Source organism: Nerophis lumbriciformis, linkage group LG37 (assembly GCF_033978685.3).
Source record: "Nerophis lumbriciformis linkage group LG37, RoL_Nlum_v2.1, whole genome shotgun sequence".
NCBI lineage: Eukaryota > Metazoa > Chordata > Actinopteri > Syngnathiformes > Syngnathidae > Nerophis > Nerophis lumbriciformis.
This window is the reverse complement of record NC_084584.2, coordinates 22,617,501-22,641,843: the sequence shown is the minus strand read 5'-3', so window position 1 is coordinate 22,641,843 and position 24,343 is coordinate 22,617,501. Positions and strand designations below refer to the sequence as shown.

The following is a 24,343-nucleotide window of genomic DNA, read 5'->3' as shown; positions in this document are numbered from 1 at the left end:
CAACAGTCCGGGGGTCTCCGTTGTGGTATTTTAGGCTTCATAATGCGCCACACATTTTCAATGGGAGACAGGTCTGGACTACAGGCAGGCCAGTCTAGTACCCGCACTCTTTTACTATGAAGCCACGTTGATGTAACACGTGGCTTGGCATTGTCTTGCTGAAATAAGCAGGGGCGTCCATGGTAACGTTGCTTGGATGGCAACATATGTTGCTCCAAAACCTGTATGTACCTTTCAGCATTAATGGCGCCTTCACAGATGTGTAAGTTACCCATGTCTTGGGCACTAATACACCCCCATACCATCACAAATGCTGGCTTTTCAACTTTGCGCCTATAACAATCCGGATGGTTCTTTTCCTCTTTGGTCCGGAGGACACGACGTCCACAGTTTCCAAAAACAATTTGAAATGTGGACTAGTCAGACCACAGAACACTTTTCCACTTTGTATCAGTCCATCTTAGATGAGCTCAGACCCAGCGAAGCCGACGGCGTTTCTGGGTGTTGTTGATAAACGGGTTTCCCCTTGCATAAGAGAGTTTTAATTTGCACTTACAGATGTAGCGACCATTTGTAGTTACTGACAGTGGGTTTCTGAAGTGTTCCTGAGCACATGTGGTGATATCCTTTACACACTGATGTCGCTTGTTGATGCAGTACAGCCTGAGGGATCGAAGGTCACGGGCTTAGCTGCTTACGTGCAGTGATTTCTCCAGATTCTCTGAACCCTTTGATGATATTACGGACCGTAGATGGTGAAAGCCCTAAATTCCTTGCAATAGCTGGTTGAGAAAGGTTTTTCTTAAACTGTTCAACAATTTGCTCACGCATTTGTTGACAAAGTGGTGACCCTCGCCCCATCCTTGTTTGTGAATGACTGAGTATTTCATGGAATCTACTTTTACACCCAATCATGGCACCCACCTGTTCCCAATTTGCCTGTTCACCTGTGGGATGTTCCAAATAAGTGTTTGATGAGCATTCCTCAACTTTATCAGTATTTATTGCCACCTTTCCCAAGTTCTTTCTCACGTGTTGCTGGCATCAAATTCTTAAGTTAATGATTATTTGCAAAAAAAAAAAATGTTTATCAGTTTGAACATCAAATATGTTGTCTTTGTAGCATATTCAACTGAATATGGGTTGAAAATGATTTGCAAATCATTGTATTCCGTTTATATTTACATCTAACACAATTTCCCAACTCATATGGAAACGGGGTTTGTAAATATAATTTGGAGTTTGTCAATGCTTCGTCAATTTTCATTTATCCGTCAAACTTAAATATGTCAAACTTATGTCACCTGTCAAAGTCCACTGACTGTTTATTTATATGTATGAAATAATTACATTTTTAAAAATGTCTGTATTTATTACATTTTTTTCTCATTTGGTCCTCCATACCCGGCGACTATGGTAGACTGCATTTATTTGGATAAATGTATTGATGTAATGTTCTGGTGTATTCCCGGAACCCAGGATGCAGAGACAGCAGGCAAGTGCATGACAGAAAAAAAAAAAAAATAGGTAAAATGCAAGTAAAACCAAAAACAAAGAGCAAGCACATGTGAAGCCCTGGCGGCCTATTGAGACCACTGTTGTGGAAGCTGTACAAGAAGGATTGATAGTACCACATAATTCAGTGCTGGTTGTCTCCTTATATGGGCAACAGGAAGACAATCAGTGATCGCGGAAGGCAAAGAGTTGTATGGTCAAAGGCGATATACACTATATTGCCAAAAGTATTTGGCCGCCCATTTAAATGATCAGAATCAGGTGTCCTAATCACTTGGAGTTGGTCTTGGCCCTTTCATTACAGTGAAAGGAACTTCGAATGCTCCAGGATACCAAAACATGTTGGACAATTCCATGCTCCCAAACCTTGTGGGAGCATTTTGGAGCGGGCCCCTTCCTCTTCTAACATGACTGTGCACCAATGCACAAAGAAAAGTCCATAAAGACATGGATGACAGAGTCTGGTGTGGATGAACTTGACTGGCCTGCACAGAGTCCTGACCTGAACCCTATAGAACACCTTTGGGATGAATTAGAACGGAGACTGAGAGCCAGGCCTTCTCCACCAACCAATGCACTTTTGGAAGAATGGTGGAAAATTCCTATAAACACACTCCGTAACCTTGTGGACAGCCTTCCAAGAAGAGTTGAAGCTGTAATAGCTGCAAAAGGTGGACCGACATCATATTGAACCCTATGAGTTAGGAATGGGATGGCACTTCAAGTTCATATGTGAGTCAAGGCAGGTGGCTTGACTTTTGGAAATATAGTGTATCTTCTTTCTGCAACAAGCTTTTGTGTTTTTTCGTTGACTTCTACACTTTGTCTCAATGTGTTTTTGCGATGCGGCTTTTAGTCCAGGCGCACCGGCCTTGAAGGATCACATCATCTGGTGCCCGTGCGCCATTTTGAGCCAGTATCGCTTTGACGGCGCCTCTTAGCGCCCCGAGACCGGCGTCCTTTGGAAGCGGACCACCAGTCCGAGCTGTCCCCCGTGCTCTGTGTCACCCGGGGAGACAGTGGAAGAGCGTGGGCGGAGGTCAAGAACACGTTTGAGGGACACTCGACCTCCCGACTGCCTCGCATACGCTCTGACAGCCAAACATCTCGCAATGAAAGTTGACAGCGGCCAAAAGGAAAATAGTTTGAGGCGAGCCGCACCACGACCTCGTTCCATATTGACGCGGCGCTTAAAACTGCCGTAGTTTACGACTTTTGTCCTCTCTTTACGGCTTTCCTATGAAATAATCCTCAGTACAGTCAGACGCTTCATGAGCGGCGCAGTTAGTCGCTATATGGCGGTTGTAGATCTCGCTGACAGCCTTGGAGGACGTGCAGGTTGTTTCCTGGCTCTTACAGCGGCGAGCAGAAACAACCATCACGACCCCCTGTGGGCTTCTCTGCGGGGGCGCCAGGATGACTTTTGAGCCAATAAAACTTAGTCAGAAACGTATCCCAGAAGTGATCCATTGTGTTGTTGGGGGTTTTTTAGCTTTTTTTCAGTGTGTTGAATGAAAAATCCCACTCTTATTTTAACATAACCACTATTTTGGTTACGACAAAACGAAGAGTAGAGTCAACAGTTGGCTTCTACAGCAGGGATTCCCAAAGTGCCCCACAGGGACAATCTGTGGCCTGTCACCAGAAAAACACCAGCAAAAATTGTGAAAACAGCAATAAGCACAATGACAAAAAATTAACAAAAAACTCTGTCTTTAAAAATATATGTATAATATATAAAATACATTTATTTATATATATATATATATATATATATATGTGTGTGTGTGATATATATATATATATATATATATATATATATATATATATATATATGTGTGTGTGTGATATATATATATATATGTGTGTGTATATATATATATATATATATATGTGTGTGTGTATATATATATATATATATGTGTGTGTGTGTGTATATATATATATATACACACTTATACATACATATATATATATATATATATATACACACACATATATATATATATATATATATATATATATATATATATATATATATATATAATGTGTATATATACAAACCCTGTTTTCATATGAGTTGGGAAATTGTGTTAGATGTAAATATAAACAGAATACAATGATTTGCAAATCCTTTTCAACCCATATTCAGTTGAATGCACTACAAAGACAAGATATTTGATGTTCAAACTCATAAACTTATTTTTTTTTTTTTTTTTTGCAAATCATAATCAACTTAGAATTTCATGGCTGCAACACGTGCCAAAGTAGTTGGGAAAGGGCATGTTCACCACTGTGTTACATGGCCTTTCACACTCAGTAAACATTTGGGAACTGAGGAGACACATTTTTTAAGCTTCTCAGGTGGAATTCGTTCCCATTCTTGCTTGATGTACAGCTTAAGTTGTTCAACAGTCCGGGGGTCTCCGTTGTGGTATTTTAGGCTTCATAATGCCCCACACATTTTCGATGGGAGACAGGTCTGGACTTCAGGCAGGCCAGTCTAGTACCCGCACTCTTGTACTATGAAGCCACTTTGATTTAACACGTGGCTTGGCATTGTCTTGCTGAAATAAGCAGGGGCGTCCATGGTAACGTTGCTTGGATGGCAACATATGTTGCTCCAAAACCTGTATGTACCTTTCAGCATTAATGGTGCCTTCACAGATGTGTAAGTTACCCATGTCTTGGGCACTAATACACCCCCATACCATCACACATGCTGGCTTTTCAACTTTGCGCCTATAACAATCCGGATGGTTCTTTTCCTCTTTGGTCCGGAGGACACGACGTCCACAGTTTCCAAAAACAATTTGAAATGTGGACTCGTCAGACCACAGAACACTTTTCCACTTTGTATCAGTCCATAAGCTCAGGCCCAGCAAAGCCGACGGCGTTTCTGGGTGTTGTTGATAAACGAGTTTCGCCTTGCATAGGAGAGTTTTAACTTGCACTTACAGATGTAGCGACCAACTGTAGTTACTGACAGTGGGTTTCTGAAGAGTTCCTGAGCCCATGTGGTGATATCCTTTACACACTGATGTCGCTTGTTGATGCAGTACAGCCTGAGGGATCGAAGGTCACGGGCTTAGCTGCTTACTTGCAGTGATTTTTCCAGATTCTCTGAACCCTTCGATGATATTACGGACCGTAGATGGTGAAATCCCTAAATTCCTTGCAATAGCTGGTTGAGAAAGTTTTTCTTAAACTGTTCAACAATTTTCTCACACATTTGTTGACAAAGTGGTGACCCTCGCCCCATCCTTGTTTGTGAATGACTGAGCATTTCATGGAATCTACTTTTATACCCAATCATGGCACCCACCTGTTCCCCTTTGCCTGTTCACCTGTGGGATGTTCCAAATAAGTGTTTGATGAGCATTCCTCAACTTTATCAGTATTTATTGCCACCTTTCCCAACTTCTTTGTCACGTGTTGCTGGCATCAAATTCTAAAGTTAATGATTATTTGCAAAAAAAAATAAAGTAATGAGTTTGAACATCAAATATATTGTCTTTGTAGTGCATTCAATTGAATTTGGGTTGAAAATGATTTGCAAATCATTGTATTCCGTTTATATTTACATCTAGCACAATTTCCCAACTCATATAGAAACAAGGTTTGTATGTTTTTGGGGTGGAGGAGTCTTGTCGGGTGCTGGCTAGCTTGAAGCTACCAGCGAGCCTGTGCCAATGATGGCACTGGGAGATAAAAGTGAATTTTCCATGGACTCACAAAGACTAAAACAAGTCATTTACTGCAGGCATGGCACAGGATGAAGTTAAAAAGGTTAGTGTTTTTGACAGCCCCTCGCGGTGAAGTTGTCCGAGTGCAGACTGAGGCAGTATTTAAAGTTAAAGTACCACTGATAGTCGCACACACACTAGGTGTGGTGAAATTAACCTCTGCTTTTGACCCATCCCCTTGTTCTACCCCCTGGGAGGTGAGGGGAGCAGTGAGCAGCATCATTTTGGTGATTTAACCCCCAATTCCAACTTTTGACGCTGAGTGCCAAGCAGGGAGGTAACGGGTCCCATTTTTATAGTCGTTGGTATGACTCGGCCGGGGTATTTGTGATTGATAAAACTTTCGGCGAATCAAAATGTAAGAAATTAATACCGGAAAGTTAATTACTTTGAAGACGACCAATAAAAACGCAATAAACGGGAACGGAAATTTGACCCGGCTAATATAAACAAAACAAAAATCCGGTGGAAAGCGATAATCGATAAAAAAAAAAACAAGCAAACTTGAGTTTTGACCCAGAGAAGGCAGTGTCTTTAAAATAATAAAATAAAAAATATGCGCGTCATTTCTGATTTCAATGCGTAAAAAGACACAAAAGGTTTGTTAACGCCAACAGTGTACACACATATGCTTGTCAGGTCCCTAAAGGTGTGGACCCAAACCTTTTTTTAAGAGTTCTGTGCAAAAATACCCGCTTCAGCAGAGGTTTAAAAACAGCGCCACCCTGTTGCGGTGTTTGTCAGAAAAATATCGCAAATGCAACACAGTCAACGTGCATTTTTGACCAATGTTCACCCTTTTTGTTTGCAGAGATTCTGTCATATCGGGGTTGCATGGTTTTGCAAAGCTCGTTTCCCCAAGATGCAGAAGGACGTCAGGAAGCGGCGTGCAGGTAAGAATGTGATTTCTCCCATAAGGCAAAAATACGAAAAAGAAAAACGTGCGGATGGTACGAGAAGCTATGGCAAAACTTAGCAAGAAGCTAGTCATTCTAAACTCATATCCAAATAGACGCCAACGTAAATGTCGCGTGTTTTGCGAACAAGACTGCCAGGCAGGAATAAATAGCTCTCTGATTAGTGACCAGGAGCAGGTGAACTTTTCCGACCCCTATTCAGAGGTAGGTGACAAAAATCAGCACCCATGGCAACTAAGAAAACAAACAAGGCTGCTGAAACAGAACTAACAAACAACTAAGGAAATGTCAAACTAAACAAGACATGACCCGGGCAAAAGATGACAGATTCAAGAGCAGAAGAGTTAGCTGACACGAGTAACTTGCAGTCGTCGGCTGTTAGGGTTGCTATGATAGCAGAATTTCAGTAGTCGATACCTGTGAACATGATTAAAAAAAAAAACTGAGCTCATGAAACATCATTGTTGGGTTAGTTACTGAAAAACAGTAACTAGTTACAGTTACTAGTTACTTTATTTCAAAAGTAACTCAGTTACTTACACCAAAAAGTAATGTTACTGTGAAAAGTAACTATTTAGTTACTTTTTATTTTATTTTATTCATTTTTTAAGGCTCCCATTAATGCCCTTTTAGCCTTCATTTCAGTACTGTTATTGCACTGGAGAATATTACAATCTGTTGATCAAGTTGACATGCATTTGCATCACTGAACTCTGCTAAGCAATGTGGTCTACGTACAACACACAAAGATATGTTTCAAAGGGCCAATTTATTTTGGGCCAGAACAAATTGACAAAACTATTTTAAATAGCTGCAACATAACATACATAAGTAACAAACCGCATAATAACATGTCACGACATAGCTGTAAACCTGGCTTCCCCCAAGGAAGGCACACATGGCATGATTGTATGTCATGTCACTATATACAGCACCTAACCAAGCGGTTTTTTCTCTCAAGGAATTGTGAAATAAAATCATGTCTTCAGTGAAGCCCAGAACACTCTACGCATTCCCCCAGTTTTAGTTTAGAGAAAATAAAAGATTGGCTAGGCCCACTAGGATCCCTCTTTATGCTTCTGAACTTTATAGTCTATACATTTAGAGTGATGTGATAGTCAAACACTCTAGAAGTCTAGAATGAAAGAGTATATAAGAGAATTGACAGTGTGTGTTCCTTCAGTGCTGAATGATGAGCAGAGGCAGAGTTTGGAGTGTTTTCTTTAGCTCGCTTTCCATGTTTATGTACTCACTGTCCACTGAGTCCAGGTACTTGGAAAATGTTTTTGTGCCATTTGCCGTTTGACGCCCGATATCATGCTAATTAGCTGCCTGAAAGCGGGTGACTCCACTGTAGAAATAGCCTGCATGTCTTCTAGCACATACACAGCAATGGCTCTATCAATGTTGTCCTGGCTAGCAGTCCTTAGGTGAAGTGTGTCTCTCTTTACTAGTTTCGTCGAAGCATGTTGCTTTTGTAGCTGTTTCAGCAGATTTTAATTGCGGTTTTGGGCAGTAGATAGGAACTTTGATCCAAGACACAACTTACATTTAACTAAAATGTTCTTTTCTTTGTGCTCGACAAAAAAGTAGTGAGAATATCTCCATGTTAAGAAACTCTGCTTCGGCTCCGCCATGATGTCTTGTTAGTAAACACAGACACCCCCCCCCCCCCCCCCCACCCCCCGCCCCACACACACACACACACACACACACACAGCGTGCGGCACACCTCTTGTGAATTTTTTTTTTTTTTTTCAAAAAATGGCGCACCGGATTATAGGGCGCATTAAAGGAGTCATATTATTTATTGTTTTCTAAATGTAAAACCCTTCCTTGTGGTCTACATAACATGTAATAGTGGTTCTTTGGTCAAAATGTTGCATAGATTATGTTTTACAGATCATCTTCAAGCCGCTTTCTGACAGTCTCTTCCGGATGCGCCGTTTTGTAGGCGGTCTTATTTACGTGGCTCACTTTTGGCAGCGTCTTCTCCCCGTCATCTTTGTTGTAGCGGTGTAGCGTGCAAGGACGGGAGTGGAAGAAGTGTCAAAAGATGGAGCTAACTGTTTTAATGACATTCAGACTTTACTTCAATCAATAACGGAGCAGCATCTCCTCAACCGGAAACAACCACACCGGAAATGTGTCCTGTGAAAAACCGTCCGACCGGAACTCTAATTACTAAAGTTCCTTGGGTGGATAATGTAAACTCACTACACCGGTATGTTTTAGCGCTTTCATGGCGAGTTTACTGACAGATATAAGTTAGAACTTTAAACTACTTTATATTAGAAATGACAACAGCGGAGGATGAATGTCACATAACAAGAAGATAGAGAAAAAGAAGAAGCTTATCGACTACGGTGTCGCCACGGACTACAAAGGCGGACGCGTGCAATTTCTCAGGACTTATGCAGATCCCAAATACAGATCAGCAGGTACCAGAATGTAAAAAAAGTTGCTTTTGCTTAATGTCGCGAAACAAAACGCCAGATAATGTCTTACCTTTTACACACACCATAATACTTGTATGTTGAAGCACATCAAACGGTGCAGCCTACTATTATCTCTTATGTTTGACTGCCATCTACTGATCACACTTGTCATTACACCATGTACCAAATAAAATAGCTTCGAGGTGGGTAAGCACAACAAGAATTATTCCTTACATTAGGTTATAAGGCGCACTGTCGAGTTTTGAGAGGAAAAAAAGTCCGGAAAATACGGTATATAGAAAAGAATCAACCGCGTTTATTATGTTCAATAATATTTTAGTAGTACATTTTTGTAAGCTATCTGCCCTTTTTCGTACTGGTACTACTTATGTGGCAGACATGCAGTATTAAGTGTGCCTTATAGTCCGGAAAATAGAGTATATAGAAAAAAATCAATCGCGTTTGTGTTCGATAATATTTTAGTAGTACATTTTTGTAGGCTATCCTGCCCTTTTTCGTACTGGTGCTACTTATGTGGCAGGCATGCAGTATTAAGTGCGCCTTATAGTCCGGAAAATACAGTTTATAGAAAAAAATAAACCGCCTTTATTTTATTCGATAATATTTTAGTATTTCATTTTTGTAGGCTATCTTGCCCTTCTTGGTACTGGTGCTACTTATGTGGCAGACTTACAGTATTAAGTGCGCCTTATAGTCCGGAAAATACAGTATATAGAAAAATATCAACCGCGTTTATTGTGTTCGATAATATTTTTGTAGGCTATGCCTTTCTTGGTACTGGTGCTACTTATGTGGCAGACATGCAGTATTAAGTGCGCCTTATAGTCCGGAAAATACAGTATACAGAAAAAAAATCAACCCCGTTTGTGTTCGTTAATGTTTTTTTAGTACATTTTTGTAGGCTACCCTGCCCTTCTTGGTACTGGTACTACTTATGTGGCAGACATGCAGTATTAAGTGCGCCTTATAGTCCGGAAAATACAGTATATAGAAAAAAATCAACCGCGTTTATTGTGTTCGATAATATTTTTGTAGGCTACCCTGCCCTTCTTGGTACTGGTGCTACTTATGTGGCAGACATGCAGTATTAAGTGCGCCTTATAGCCCGGAAAATACAGTATATAGAAAAGAATCAACCGCGTTTATTATGTTCAATAATATTTTAGTAGTACATTTTTGTAAGCTATCTGCCCTTTTTCGTACTGGTACTACTTATGTGGCAGACATGCAGTATTAAGTGTGCCTTATAGTCCGGAAAATACAGTATATAGAAAAAAATCAATCGCGTTTGTGTTCGATAATATTTTAGTAGTACATTTTTGTAGGCTATCCTGCCCTTTTTCGTACTGGTGCTACTTATGTGGCAGGCATGCAGTATTAAGTGCGCCTTATAGTCCGGAAAATACAGTTTATAGAAAAAAATCAACCGCCTTTATTTTATTCGATAATATTTTAGTATTTCATTTTTGTAGGCTATCTTGCCCTTCTTGGTACTGGTGCTACTTATGTGGCAGACTTACAGTATTAAGTGCGCCTTATAGTCCGGAAAATACAGTATATAGAAAAATATCAACCGCGTTTATTGTGTTCGATAATATTTTAGTAGTATATTTTTGTAGGCTATGCTGCCCTTCTTGGTACTGGTGCTACTTATGTGGCAGACATTGCAGTATTAAGTGCGCCTTATAGTCCGGAAAATACAGTATATAGAAAAAAATCAACCGCGTTTATTGTGTTCGATAATATTTTTGTAGGCTACCCTGCCCTTCTTGGTACTGGTGCTACTTATGTGGCAGACATGCAGTATTAAGTGCGCCTTATAGTCCGGAAAATACAGTATATAGAAAAAAATCAACCGCGTTTATTGTGTTCGATAATATTTTTGTAGGCTACCCTGCCCTTCTTGGTACTGGTGCTACTTATGTGGCAGACATGCAGTATTAAGTGCGCCTTATAGTCCGGAAAATACAGTATATAGAAAAAAATCAACCGCGTTTATTGTGTTCGATAATATTTTTGTAGGCTACCCTGCCCTTCTTGGTACTGGTGCTACTTATGTGGCAGACATGCAGTATTAAGTGCGCCTTATAGTCCGGAAAATACAGTATATAGAAAAAAATCAACCGCGTTTATTATGTTCGATAATATTTTAGTAGTATATTTTTGTAGGCTATGCTGCCCTTCTTGGTACTGGTGCTACTTATGTGGCAGACATTGCAGTATTAAGTGCGCCTTATAGTCCGGAAAATACAGTATATAGAAAAAAATCAACCGCCTTTATTTTATTCGATAATATTTTAGTATTTCATTTTTGTAGGCTATCTTGCCCTTCTTGGTACTGGTGCTACTTATGTGGCAGACATGCAGTATTAAGTGCGCCTTATAGTCCGGAAAATACAGTATATAGAAAAAAATCAACCGCGTTTATTGTGTTCGATAATATTTTTGTAGGCTACCCTGCCCTTCTTGGTACTGGTGCTACTTATGTGGCAGACATGCAGTATTAAGTGCGCCTTATAGTCCGGAAAATACAGTATATAGAAAAAAATCAACCGCGTTTATTGTGTTCGATAATATTTTTGTAGGCTACCCTGCCCTTCTTGGTACTGGTGCTACTTATGTGGCAGACATGCAGTATTAAGTGCGCCTTATAGCCCGGAAAATACAGTATATAGAAAAAAATCAACCGCGTTTATTATGTTCGATAATATTTTAGTAGTATATTTTTGTAGGCTATGCTGCCCTTCTTGGTACTGGTGCTACTTATGTGGCAGACATTGCAGTATTAAGTGCGCCTTATAGTCCGGAAAATACAGTATATAGAAAAAAATCAACCGCCTTTATTTTATTCGATAATATTTTAGTATTTCATTTTTGTAGGCTATCTTGCCCTTCTTGGTACTGGTGCTACTTATGTGGCAGACTTACAGTATTAAGTGCGCCTTATAGTCCGGAAAATACAGTATATAGAAAAATATCAACCGCGTTTATTGTGTTCGATAATATTTTTGTAGGCTATGCCTTTCTTGGTACTGGTGCTACTTATGTGGCAGACATGCAGTGTTAAGTGCGCCTTATAGTCCGGAAAATACAGTATACAGAAAAAAAATCAACCCCGTTTACTGTGTTCGATAATGTTTTATTAGTACATTTTTGTAGGCTACCCTGCCCTTCTTGGTACTGGTACTACTTATGTGGCAGACATGCAGTATTAAGTGCGCCTTATAGTCCGGAAAATACAGTATATAGAAAAAAATCTACCGCGTTTGTTGTGTTCGATAATATTTTAGTAGTACATTTTTATAGGCTATCCTGCCCTTCTTGGTACTGGTACTACTTATGTGGCAGACATGCAGTATTAAGTGCGCCTTATAGTCCGGAAAATACAGTATATAGAAAAAAATCAACCGCGTTTATCATGTTCGATAATATTTTAGTAGTACATTTTTGTAGGCTATGCTGTCCTTCTTGGTACTGGTGCTACTTATGTGGCAGACATGCAGTATTAAGTGCGCCTTATAGTCCGGAAAATACAGTATATAGAAAAAAATCAACCACGTTTGTTGTGTTCGATAATATTTTAGTAGTACATTTTTATAGGCTATCCTGCCCTTCTTGGTACTGGTGCTACTTATGTGGCAGACATGCAGTATTAAGTGCGCCTTATAGTCCAGAAAATACAGCATATAGAATAAAATCAACCGCGTTTATTGTGTTCGATAATATTTTTGTAGGCTATCCTGCCCTTCTTGATACTGGTGCTACTTATGTGGCAGACATGCAGTATTAAGTGCGCCTTATAGTCCGGAAAATACAGTATATAGAAAAAAATCAACCGCGTTTAATATATTCAATGTTTCAATCAATCAATGTTTTTTTATATAGCCCTAAATCACAAGTGTCTCAAAGGGTTGCACAAGCCACAACGACATCCTCGGTACAAAGCCCACATAAGGGCAAGGAAAAACTCACCCCAGTGGGAAGTCGATGTGAATGACTATGAGAAACCTTGGAGAGGACCGCATATGTGGGTAACCCCCCCACCCCTCTAGGGTAGACCGAATGCAATGGATGTCGAGTGGGTCTGACATAATATTGTGACAGTCATGCAGTATTAAGTGCGCCTTATAGTCCGGAAAATACAGTATATAGAAAAAAATCAACCGCGTTTATGTTCGATAATATTTTAGTATTTCAGTTTTGCAGGCTACCCTGCCCTTCTTGGTACTGGTGCTACTTATGTGGCAGACATGCAGTATTAAGTGAGCCTTAATGTTCTGGAAAATACAGTATATAGAAAAAAATCAACCGCGTTTATTATATTTGATAATATTTTAATTTTTCATTTTTGTAGACTATCCTGCCCTTTTTGGTACTGGTGCTACTTATGTGGCAGACATGCAGTATTAAGTGCGCCTTATAGTCCGGAAAATACAGTATATAGAAAAAAATCAACCGCGTTTATTATGTTCGATAATATTTTAGTAGTACATTTTTGTAGGCTATCCTGCCCTTCTTGGTACTGGTGCTACTTATGTGGCAGACATCCAGTATTAAGTGCGCCTTATAGTCCGGAAAATACAGTATATAGAAAAAAATCAACCGCCTTTATTTTATTCGATAATATTTTAGTATTTCATTTTTGTAGGCTATCTTGCCCTTCTTGGTACTGGTGCTACTTATGTGGCAGACTTACAGTATTAAGTGCGCCTTATAGTCCGGAAAATACAGTATATAGAAAAATATCAACCGCGTTTATTGTGTTCGATAATATTTTTGTAGGCTATGCCTTTCTTGGTACTGGTGCTACTTATGTGGCAGACATGCAGTATTAAGTGCGCCTTATAGTCCGGAAAATACAGTATACAGAAAAAAAATCAACCCCGTTTACTGTGTTCGATAATGTTTTATTAGTACATTTTTGTAGGCTACCCTGCCCTTCTTGGTACTGGTACTACTTATGTGGCAGACATGCAGTATTAAGTGCGCCTTATAGTCCGGAAAATACAGTATATAGAAAAAAATCAACCGCGTTTATTATGTTCGATAATATTTTAGTAGTACATTTTTGTAGGCTATGCTGTCCTTCTTGGTACTGGTGCTACTTATGTGGCAGACATGCAGTATTAAGTGCGCCTTATAGTCCGGAAAATACAGTATATAGAAAAAAATCAACCACGTTTGTTGTGTTCGATAATATTTTAGTAGTACATTTTTATAGGCTATCCTGCCCTTCTTGGTACTGGTGCTACTTATGTGGCAGACATGCAGTATTAAGTGCGCCTTATAGTCCAGAAAATACAGCATATAGAATAAAATCAACCGCTTTTATTGTGTTCGATAATATTTTTGTAGGCTATCCTGCCCTTCTTGATACTGGTGCTACTTATGTGGCAGACATGCAGTATTAAGTGCGCCTTATAGTCCGGAAAATACAGTATATAGAAAAAAATCAACCGCTTTTAATATATTCAATGTTTCAATCAATCAATGTTTTTTTATATAGCCCTAAATCACAAGTGTCTCAAAGGGTTGCACAAGCCACAACGACATCCTCGGTACAAAGCCCACATAAGGGCAAGGAAAAACTCACCCCAGTGGGAAGTCGATGTGAATGACTATGAGAAACCTTGGAGAGGACCGCATATGTGGGTAACCCCCCCACCCCTCTAGGGTAGACCGAATGCAATGGATGTCGAGTGGGTCTGACATAATATTGTGACAGTCATGCAGTATTAAGTGCGCCTTATAGTCCGGAAAATACAGTATATAGAAAAAAATCAACCGCGTTTATGTTCGATAATATTTTAGTATTTCAGTTTTGCAGGCTACCCTGCCCTTCTTGGTACTGGTGCTACTTATGTGGCAGACATGCAGTATTAAGTGAGCCTTAATGTTCTGGAAAATACAGTATATAGAAAAAAATCAACCGCGTTTATTATATTTGATAATATTTAAGTTTTTCATTTTTGTAGACTATCCTGCCCTTTTTGGTACTGGTGCTACTTATGTGGCAGACATGCAGTATTAAGTGTGCCTTATAGTCCGGAAAATACAGTATATAGAAAAAAATCAACCGCCTTTATTGTGTTCGATAATATTTTAGTATTTCATTTTTGTAGGCTATCCTGCCCTTCTTGGTACTGGTGCTACTTATGTGGCAGACATGCAGTATTAAGTGCGCTTTATAGTCCGGAAAATACAGTATATAGAAAAAAATCAACCGCGTTTGTTGTGTTCGATAATATTTTAGTAGTACATTTTTATAGGCTATCCTGCCCTTCTTGGTACTGGTGCTACTTATGTGGCAGACATGCAGTATTAAGTGCGCCTTATAGTCCAGAAAATACAGTATATAGAATAAAATCAACCGCGTTTATTGTGTTCGATAATATTTTTGTAGGCTATCCTGCCCTTCTTGATACTGGTGCTACTTATGTGGCAGACATGCAGTATTAAGTGCGCCTTATAGTCCGGAAAATACATTATATAGAAAAAAATCAACCGCGTTTAATATATTCAATGTTTCAATCAATCAATGTTTTTTTATATAGCCCTAAATCACAAGTGTCTCAAAGGGTTGCACAAGGTTTTACTACTTACGTATAAAATACTACACGGTCTAGCTCCGTCCTATCTTGTCGATTGCATTGTACCATATGTCCCGGCAAGAAATCTGCGTTCAAAGAACTCCGGCTTATTAGTGATTCCCAGAGCCCAAAAAAAGTCTGCGGGCTATAGAGCGTTTTCTATTCGGGCTCCAGTACTATGGAATGCCCTCCCGGTAACAATTAGAGATGCTACCTCAGTAGAAGCATTTAAGTCCCATCTTAAAACTCATTTGTATACTCTAGCCTTTAAATAGCCCCCCTGTTAGACCAGTTGATCTGCCGTTTCTTTTCTTTTCTCCTCTGCTCCCCTTTTCCTTGAGGGGGGGGGGGGGGGGGGCACGGGTCCGGTGGCCATGGATGAAGTGCTGGCTGTCCAGAGTCGGGACCCGGGGTGGACCGCTCGCCTGTGCATTGGCTGGGAACATCTCTGCGCTGCTGATCCGTCTCCGCTCGGAAAATACATTATATAGAAAAAATCAACCGCTTTTAATATATTCAATGTTTCAATCAATCAATGTTTATTTATATAGCCCTAAATCACAAGTGTCTCAAAGGGCTGCACAAGCCACAACGACATCCTCGGTACAAAGCCCACATAAGGGCAAGGAAAAACTCACCCCAGTGGGACGTCGATGTGAATGACTATGAGAAACCTTGGAGAGGACCGCATATGTGGGTAACCCCACCCCCTCTAGGGGAGAACGAATGCAATGGATGTCGAGTGGGTCTGACATAATATTGTGACAGTCATGCAGTATTAAGTGCGACTTATAGTCCGGAAAATACAGTATATAGAAAAAAATCAACCGCGTTTATGTTCGATAATATTTTAGTATTTCAGTTTTGCAGGCTACCCTGCCCTTCTTGGTACTGGTGCTACTTATGTGGCAGACATGCAGTATTAAGTGAGCCTTAATGTTCTGGAAAATACAGTATATAGAAAAAAATCAACCGCGTTTATTATATTTGATAATATTTAAGTTTTTCATTTTTGTAGACTATCCTGCCCTTTTTGGTACTGGTGCTACTTATGTGGCAGACATGCAGTATTAAGTGCGCCTTATAGTCCGGAAAATACAGTATATAGAAAAAAATCAACCGCCTTTATTGTGTTCGATAATATTTTAGTATTTCATTTTTGTAGGCTATCCTGCCCTTCTTGGTACTGGTGCTACTTATGTGGCAGACATGCAGTATTAAGTGCGCCTTATAGACCGGAAAATACAGTATATAGAAAAAAATCAACCGCGTTTATTGTGTTCGATAATATTTTAGTAGTACATTTTTGTAGGCTACCCTGCCCTTCTTGGTACTGGTGCTACTTATGTGGCAGACATGCAGTATTAAGTGCGCCTTATAGTCCGGAAAATACAGTATATAGAAAAAAATCAACCGTTTGTTATGTTCGATAATATTTTAGTAGTACATTTTTGTAGACTATCCTGCCCTTCTTGGTACTGGTACTACTTATGTGGCAGACATGCAGTCTTAAGTGCGCCTTATAGTCCAGAAAATACAGTATATAGAATAAAATCAACCACGTTTATTGTGTTCGATAATATTTTTGTAGGCTATCCTGCCCTTCTTGATACTGGTGCTACTTATATGGCAGACATGCAGTATTAAGTGCGCCTTATAGTCCGGAAAATACAGTATATAGAAAAAAATCAACCGCGTTTAATATATTCAATGTTTCAATCAATCAATGTTTATTTATATAGCCCTAAATCACAAGTGTCTCAAAGGGCTGCACAAGCCACAACGACATCCTCGGTACAAAGCCCACATAAGGGCAAGGAAAAACTCACCCCAGTGGGACGTCGATGTGAATGACTATGAGAAACCTTGGAGAGGACCGCATATGTGGGTAACCCCCCCCCCTCTAGGGGAGACCGAATGCAATGGATGTCGAGTGGGTCTGACATTATATTGTGACAGTCATGCAGTATTAAGTGCGCCTTATAGTCCGGAAAATACAGTATATAGAAAAAAATCAACCGCGTTTATTATGTTCGATAATATTTTAGTAGTACATTTTTGTAGGCTATGCTGTCCTTCTTGGTACTGGTGCTACTTATGTGGCAGACATGCAGTATTAAGTGTGCCTTATAGTCCGGAAAATACAGTATATAGAAAAAAATCAACCGCGTTTGTTGTGTTCGATAATATTTTAGTAGTACATTTTTATAGGCTATCCTGCCCTTCTTGGTACTGGTGCTACTTATGTGGCAGACATGCAGTATTAAGTGCGCCTTATAGTCCAGAAAATACAGTATATAGAATAAAATCAACCGCGTTTATTGTGTTCGATAATATTTTTGTAGGCTATCCTGCCCTTCTTGATACTGGTGCTACTTATGTGGCAGACATGCAGTATTAAGTGCGCCTTATAGTCCGGAAAATACAGTATATAGAAAAAAATCAACCGCGTTTATTGTGTTCGATAATATTTTAGTAGTACATTTTTGTAGGCTACCCTGCCCTTCTTGGTACTGGTACTACTCATGTGGCAGACATGCAGTATTAAGTGCGCCTTATAGTCCGGAAAATACAGTATATAGAAAAAAATCAACCGCATTTATTATATTCGATAATATTTTAGTATTTCATTTGTGTAGACTATCCTACCCTTCTTGGTACTGGTGCTACTTATGTGGCAGACATGCAGTATTAAGTGCGCCTTATAGTCCGGAAAATACAGTATATAGAAAAAAATCAACCGCATTTATTATATTCGATAATATTTTAGTATTTCATTTGTGTAGACTATCCTGCCCTTCTTGGTACTGGTGCTACTTATGTGGCAGACATGCAGTATTACAAAAAAGAGCACTAGCAGTGTGCATCAACGTGGTTTCCCCAACTCTGAGTGGACGTCGGTTAAAGGGAGCATCAGCGTACAGCGAGACCGCGGGCAACGCGGCCTATCTGTTGTCGTAACGTGACGGGATCTGTTGGGCCCACGTCTCGCCCGGGGGGGGGGCCCCCGTGGAATACCAATGGCTTTACACACACATGCATGCACCGCAGGGCAACTGCGATTAAAAAAACAAAAACGAAACGACGACACGAGCGCGCACGGGGTGAATAAAAGTTTTTCTGTCTGCCGTGCACGTTTGCGATGCACGTGCCGTGTGGTGACGGATCGTTTGTGAAGGCTCTCTGCGCAACACTTTGCATGTGGGTTCACAGGGGTCACGCTAGAGCCCCGAGAATCATGTGCTCTTCCGCAGTCCTTTTAACTCTTATTGACAAGCTCACGAAGACCCCTGAGCTCATTGAAGCGGCACACACACACACTCACTGAACAAAAACATTGTTACTGTTCTGCCACATCGCTGAAGTGGAGTCTTTATGTCGACACTAAATTGCCCTTTGAATATGATAATGATTCAGCTGGAAGCAATTTAGATGGGAGGAGAGCATTAATGTGAAGCGTTCGTACTCCAACCAGGCAAAGCAGCATTTCGAGCACTGATCACACACACACACACACACACACACACACACACACACACACACACTGATACACTGACAGCCTCATTCACCCAAATTACCATTCATACTTCTCAAATTGACAGTTCTCACCATGCTTTGCTTAAATGAGCTTAAGTGGATGACAAACGTAACAGAGGAGGAAGGGAAAAAGGTGGCTTTTGTATCCTCAAACGCACACACAAACACGCACGCCATAAAAAACACTGCGTGTATAGTACATATACACACCTGCCGGTTGGTTGAATTAGAGAATACGGTACATGTTTGCACTCATAGTCATGTGATAATAATGCAATGTAACCTTGATGCAAATGCACAAAGGTGTGTTAGAGACACACTAATAAAAAAAATATGCTTGAAAATCTGCACGACAAAGTTAAGTTAGACGAAAATAGTTCTAATGGTGGAAGAGTAAAGTAACAATATTATGAGAGAAAAGGTATATTGTAATATTAAAATATTAGGAGAATTTTTTTTTAACATTACAGAAAAAAGGTAAAAAATTACAAGAATATTTTTTGGGGACTAATGTTACCATGCTAAATTTAAATGTTTGTAGAAAAAAAAAAGTTGCAATGATATGAGGAAAAAATGGTAGTAATATTACAAGTGTAAAGTCTAAATATTACAAGGTAAATTTAGTTTCATTAGGACGGGAAAATAAATTAAGACAAAATGTGTAATGTTACCGTAATGAAGTTTGAGAGTAATGTTGTAGTTACATTCGAGTTTGTTTTTTTTTTTTTCGAAAAGCTAAAGAATAGTCATATATAAGAATAAAGTATTTTTAGAATAAAAGTAGATGTTATATGAATATTTAAAGTTGAAAACATATTGAGAGGACATTACAATAGAAGAGTGTTATTAAAATATTAATTTAATTTTACAGAAAAAAATAGCTCAGAATATCACAAGAAAAATTATAACAGTGATATTTCAGTCATAAATTATTTATTTTTAGAAGAATTATTGTAATATTGCAATAAAGTTGCAATGATATGAAAAAATGGTGTTGAAAGTTTGCAAGTTGAGTAAAGTCTTTAATTTAGACAAAAAAACATTTAAATTTAAATGTGTAATAAAGTTAAAAAGTATGACAAGAATGTTAAAGTTACAAGAACAATGTTTAACGTTTTTTTTTTATTTTATTTCCAGAAAAAGTTGGGGGAAAAGTCAAATTTTTAAGAAAAAATATAACCGTAATATTTCAGTGATAAATTATTTGTTTTTAGAAGAACTATATATATATTAGAATATAGTTGCAATGATATGGAAAAATCATGTTTAAAGTTTGCAAGTTGAGTAAAGTCAAAATATGTTTTAATTTAGACAAAAAAACATTTGCATCTAAATGTGTAATAAAGTTAAAACGTATGACAAGAATATTAAAGTTACAAAAACTATTTAACTTTTTATTTTATTTCCAGAAAAGTTGAAGAATAGTCATATTTGTTATACATATGCATAAAGTATTTTTAGAATAAAAGGAGATGTTTCAATATTTAAAGTTGAAAAAATATTGAGAGAACAATATAATAGAAGAGTTTTATTAAAATAATATTAGTAGTATAAAGGATTTAATTTTACAGGAAAAAAAAGTCAGAACATCACAAGAAAAAATATAACAGTAATATTTCAGTCATAAATTATTTATTTTTAGAAGAACTATTGTAATATTACAATAAAGTTGCAATGATATGGAAAAATAGTGTTGAAAGTTTGCAAGTTGAGTAAAGTCAAAATATGTTTTAATTTAGACAAAAAAACATTTGCATTTAAATGTGTAATAAAGTATGACAATGTTAAAGTTACAAAAACAATGTTTAACTTTTTATTTTATTTTATTTCCAGAAAAAGTTGAAGAATAGTCATATTTTTAGAATAAAAGGAGATGTTTCAATATTTAAAGTTGAAAAAATATTAAGGGAACAATATAATAGAAGAGTTTTATTAAAATAATATTAGTAGTATAAAGGATTTAATTTTACAGGAAAAAAAAGTCAGAATATCACAAGAAAAATAATAACAGTAATATTTAAGTGATAAATTATTTGTTTTTGGAAGAACTATGTGTGTATATATATATATTATATATATATATATATATATATATATATATATATATATATATATATTATTTCCAGAAAAAGTTAAAGAATAGTCATATTTTTTATACATATGCATAAAGTATTTTTAGAATAAAAGGAGATTTTTCCATTTTTAAAGTTGGGATTTTGCAAGAAAAATGTTATAAGGAGAAAAGAAAAGTTGGAAAAAAATGTGTAATGTTTTGAGAGAATGTGCACAATTACGCTAATTAAATTGAGTGCTAGGAGACAAAAATGTAAGTTAATTTTTTTTTTACATAAAACAAGGAGAACGTGATATTTCGAGGATTAAGTCCTAATGTTAAGAGAGAAAAAAACAAGTTACAAGATCATACAGTAGTTATTTCTATGCATCAAGCAAAAAAAACATATGTTAGAGAATAAAGTTGGAATATTACATAGATATGGTAATGACATGAAAACATGTGTAATGTAACAAGAACAGTGCAATACGGTAAAAAAAAAAAGACAGAAAACGAAACGAGCAAATGTATAATATATTCCCACAATATGTCTTTTCAGTGTCGCCCTCCAGTAAAACGGTGTACAATATTACTTGTTATACCGTGTACAGTAACACTTGACAGAAATCTGATGTTTCTGTCCTGCAGTGAAGCTCTGCTAAATGTTGTCCACAACACATTTCTTAGACATCAGTGAAGCTCAATTATGATGGAAATCAGAAGCTTGTTGTCGTAACGTCATGGAGAAAACCGGAGTGGCTTGAAACATCTGCACACACACACACACACACACACACACACACACACACACTCACACAAAGACTGTTCCTCAGAAGGGACAGGATAATTGGACGCTGAGCGAGAGCCCCCTTTGGCTCCTCATTAGTAACTCTGGACAGCCAGTGTGTGTGTGCGTGTGCATCGTGAAGGCAACCTGAAAAAATATGATTTTACAACAAAACGCACAAAAATGTACCCCTCGGAAAGTTGATGTGTTCTGCCGTATTTGGGTGGTGCCGCCAGAGAGGTTTCTCTGACCTATCAAACCAGAAAGGCGCCATACTGTAGTACCATGTGATGTATTATATTAAAAAAAAAGTCCACTGCAGAGGTTTCTAGCCCACGGTGGAGGATGTGGCATATTTTATGTGCCTAATTCTACGACTGTATGGACATTTTTTATGTTTTCACCAGCTAAATTGTGCTAATATAAAACATATGGCTAAGCGGCTCATAGGGCTGCAACTCACGATTATTTAAATAGTCGAATAGTCAGCGATTTATTTTTTAATTAGTCAGCGAGTCAAACATTTATTGCTTATTAAATGCTTTACACTTTGAGTGACATTGTCACACCAGTACATATAATATATTTAGTAGGGGTGTATCGTTTTTTTTTTTTTAACGATTCGATTCAATTCAGGATGTGTGTGTTGCCGATACGATTCAGTTCATTTCAGTTCAGTTTCAGTTTATTTCCAACACGCGTACTATACAATGTAATGCATCACACATTTCCAGCTGTTTCATTACAGCATGTCCGAAAAGGAGTAGGAAGAAGCTGAGTTTATTTAATCCTACCCCTTTTCATGCCATAGCAATTTTATCCCATGTCGAGGGATGTCCGATAATGGCTTTTTGCTGATATTCCGATATTGTCCAACTCTTTAATTACCGATACCGATATCAACCAATACCGATATATACAGTCGTGGAATTAACACATTATTATGCCTAATTTGGATGGATGGATGGAGGTATGGTGAAGATAAGGTCCTTTTTTTTAAAAATAAGATAAATAAATTAAAAACATTTTCTTGAATAAAACAAAAAAGTAAAACAATATAAAAACAGTTACATAGAAACTAGTAATGAATGAAAATTAGTAAAATTAACTGTTAAAGGTTAGTACTATTAGTGGACCACAATCACAAGCACAATCATGTGTGCTTACGGACTGTATCGCCTTGCAGACTGTATTGATATATATTGATATATAATGTAGGAACCAGAATATTAATAACAGAAAGAAACAACCCTTTTGTGTGAATGAGTGTGAATGAGTGTAAATGGGCGAGGGAGGTTTTTTGAGTTGGTGCACTAATTGTAAGTGTATCTTGTGTTTTTTTATGCTGATTTAATAAATTTTAAAAAATGAAAATAAAAAACGATACCGATAATTTCCGATATTACATTTTAAAGCATTTATCGGCCAATAATATCGGCAGACAGAACAGTGAATAAATAAATAATATACCATAGTAAGTAAACAAATATTGAAAACATAAATAATCTTTATCTAAAAAAATAAATATATTATTTTTTAGAACAATATGATCCGAAACGATTCAGTTAGTTGAAATCAGTTCAGTAACTTTTTGTCAAAAAAACCAGTCAAGCAGTGGGACAGAAATAAATAGTGGATAGTGGACACTGCATGTGAAGTTTCCTATATTCCTGGTATTTCTTGTAAGGGAATGAGGTATGAATGAATTATGGATACAAACAAGCAAGTAAAAGACAATTATTGGCCGATGCATTCACATCTTTTTTTTGAAGAAAGTGCAACCAACACTTTAGGTAGAATTGACAAGGAACATTTTCTGCTCACATGTTCAACATTTAAGCAATTTTCTATAAAAGTACAGTAACCAACATTGTAAGAGTAGAATTACCTGCTAAATAAAGTTCCCTGACCTGGCCACAAAGTATCTGTTTTCCGCCCCAGTGTCGCTGATGAAGGACCCTGTTGATGGTGATGGTCCTTTGTTTCCTGTTTTCCATAGCCTCCTTCATTCATTGGGCTGCATGGTCGAGTTGCCAGAAGAAAGCCATTTCTGCGCAAATGTCACAAATTATCCCGCTTACATTACGCCAAGCAACACAGAGACAAGCCTCAAAACTTCTGGAACAAAGTACTTTGGAGTGATGGCTTTCTTCTGGCGACTCGACCATGCAGCCCATTTTTCTTCAAGTGCCTCCTTATTGTGCATCTTGAAACAGCCACACCACAATTTTTCAGAGAGTCCTGTATTTCAGCTGAAGTTATTTGTGGATGTTTCTTTGCATCTCGAACAATTTTCCTGGCAGTTGTGGCTGAAATCTTTGCTGGTCTACTTGAATCCCTCATTTTGCACTTCTTAATCAGCGTTTGAACACTGTTTTACGCAGTTCAATTACCTTTTCTCGCAGATGCTTTGACAATTCGTTTGCCTTCCCCATGACTCAGAATCCAGAAACATCTGTGCAGCACTGGATGAAAGATGCAATGGTCTGTCAGAAGCCCAGAAACTCACTGACCTTTTATACACACACATTAATTACAAACAAACATGACCTGTTTGTGTCAACTTTTGTGCATGTTATCAGGTCAAAGTCACTGGGTTATGTAAACTTTTGATCAGGGTCATTTGGGTACTTTCTTTTGTCATTATGATTTAAAAAGAGTAAACACAGTTGTTTGCCAATAAATAGCTTCACACAACCATTAAGCATGAGTGGAAGAAAGTTTTTTGTGTTGTCATTC

The 24,343-nt window shown here is 38.0% G+C and overlaps 1 long non-coding RNA gene across 1 annotated transcript in view; it reads left to right on the top strand.

The window, feature by feature from the left end:
• Nucleotides 1-24,343, top strand: part of LOC133577344 (uncharacterized) — a 134,257-nt gene that overhangs the window by 1,168 nt on the left and 108,746 nt on the right. The window contains exon 2 of the long non-coding RNA XR_009811719.2: nucleotides 6,073-6,154. This is a non-coding gene — a long non-coding RNA (uncharacterized lncRNA). The remainder of the gene's footprint in view (nucleotides 1-6,072; nucleotides 6,155-24,343) is intronic.